We start from the raw sequence: 2,500 nt of genomic DNA, 5'->3' as shown, positions 1-2,500 counted from the left end.
CATTATTTATCTAGCTTTTATGATTAGCTTTGTTGAGGATTTATGGAATTTATGGTTTATGGCTTTATGGTCTTGTGGGGTGCATATACTGCCAGTGGGAGGGAGAGGCTGAGGGTCGATCCAGCATGGATTCTAAACTCTGTGGTGGATAGGATCTACAATTAGGTGTTAATAATATTACCACGCTAGGTCGAAGTACTCCCAAGTGCTATTGCGCCACACATTGTAGTTCTCATGTTTATTCGCTTGGAAAATCGTCACGTTTCATGTTGTGTGCCCTAACATTTTTCATCAACTACTCCTGCAACTGTATTTAAGTAGGTAAAACGTGGAGGTGTTTGAATACTGCTATGTGCCTCTCTCTACGGCCACGGCAGAGCCCGCTAGCATAGCAACATGCTAACACATTCGCGCCGCGTGACAGAGCGTTTGAGTGCACCTACCGACGCGGGAGAGGTACGACTCAACTCGTGAAAGTTACGGTAAGAACATATATCACTACTGATTTTGGGTGGCGTGTTCCTTTAAGCCTTTGTTACTTATTAGCTAAAGGTTTGTTCATCATTAGTCATTTCTTATTTGTCATCAGTAAAGCATTTGTTCACACAGTTATAAATAGTTTGTTCATAGTAAATTAGCCTATATTTTAAATATGTTTATACATTATTGTTAATACTTAATAAATGATGCAATAATATGTTTTTGATTGAAGTAATATTTCCATTATTTAACAGTTGTTACATACACATGCACTAATGATTAGTTAGGGTGAGGATACATATTTTATAAACCATTTCCTAAAACTATAATTAATAATTAACTCAGGAGTTACAAATGGTTAGTTAATGATATTTTGTGAGCTCATCTAAAGTGAGGACGTTTTATGCCTTGCAACACATTCACAAATGAGTTATAAAGTTTACACTTGCATTTATTCATTTAGCCGACACTTTCACCCAAAGCGACTTACACATGTCAATGAAATTAAAGGGCAAGGCCACATTGGTGGACGCCGGGGTTTGAACCCCCAACTTTATGGGTTACTGCATGTTAACCTGGCTCCCTATCCACTACACTACCTCTGCCCAGTGGTATTACAATAGTCAATTCAAAAATATAATATAGATATGCGTGTTTACTATGAACAAACCATTTTTAACTGTGTGTAAACATGATTTACAGATGAGAATCAATGTAGGAATAATGCTTTACAAATGAAGAATACAGCATTTAAAAATAGTTTACAGATGATTAATAACAGTGTGTAGTAGAAGAAAACAGAAACTCTTGCATAGTTGTAGGGGTTTCCATCTGGGCCAAGGTAGTGCAGTGGATAAGGAGCTGGACTAGCATGCAGTAGCCTGAAAAGTTGGGGGTTCGATTTCCGGCTTTCACTGTTATGTCAATGGCCTTCAATTTAATTGACATGTGTACGTCGCTTGTCTGCTAAATGAATGAATGTGAATGTAATCTTTACAACTCATTTGAAAATGTGTTGCAAGGCATAGAAAGTCCTCACTTTAGATAAGCTCACAAAATATCATTAACTAACCACTTGTAACCCCTGAGTTTATCATGAATTATAGTATTAGGAAGTGGTTTATAAAATATGTATCCTCACCCTAACTAATCATTAGTGCATGTCTATATTGCATAATTTATTTAAGTATTAACAATAATTCATAAACATATTTTAGATATAGGCTTATTTACTATGAACAAACCATTTATAACTGTGTGTACAAACACTTTATTTATTAGAATTAACATAGGAACAATGCTTTACAAATGATGAACAAAGCATTTTGTAATAGTTTGCAACTGGTTTATAATAAGAAAATGATTTCATTATAAGTGGTTGTATAATTACTTATTAAGTATATTTTTTGGATAGGCTTATTTACTATGAACAAACCATTTATAATTGTGTGAACAAATGCTTTACTGATGATAAATTATGTATGAACAAGAAATTACTAATGATGAACAAACCATTAACTAATAAGTAACAAAGGCTTAATAAATGATGAATTGTGTGTAGTTATTATAAAGTGTTACCGACCATGGTACTCATGTCATTTGTATTACCAATGTAACTAACATAAGAGGGGGACTCGCCCTAGAGAACTTTGAGTAGTGTTACTGGAACATGCTGCTGCTAGTGACCTGCTCACGGTATCGTGAATAAACCTGCAGTGGTTCCTCACACCTGAGTGTTGCCTGGATATTTTTGACCACACATGAAAATGCACAATCTGGACATTTTATCATAACTCGACTTTTGATGGTTGCCGCTTTGGGTCGAATCAGTGACGCATGCAAGAACGTCAAAACCAGACGAATATGTCGGTGATAGCCACACAGACGTTACTGACCAAGAGGAGGAGGAATTATAGAGCCTGACAGCAGTAGAAAGGTGGTTTAGTGAACATAAAATCTATATTTATCTTACACAAGTCCTTGGACCGAAATGTAAGTGTCAGAAGAGTGACAGGCTCAG

General features: G+C 35.9%; 1 protein-coding gene across 7 annotated transcripts in view; it reads right to left on the bottom strand.

The window, feature by feature from the left end:
- Positions 1-2,500, bottom strand: part of LOC143127181 (NLR family CARD domain-containing protein 3-like) — a 237,603-nt gene that overhangs the window by 6,426 nt on the left and 228,677 nt on the right. The window lies entirely within an intron of this gene.

Source organism: Alosa pseudoharengus, unplaced genomic scaffold, assembly GCF_046254945.1.
Source record: "Alosa pseudoharengus isolate Yale_2024_CS ecotype anadromous, Long Island Sound unplaced genomic scaffold, YU_APseudo_1.1 YU_APseudo_1.1_scf_17, whole genome shotgun sequence".
NCBI lineage: Eukaryota > Metazoa > Chordata > Actinopteri > Clupeiformes > Clupeidae > Alosa > Alosa pseudoharengus.
Note: the sequence above shows the minus strand (reverse complement) of the source record. Positions and strands in the feature narration are given on the sequence as shown.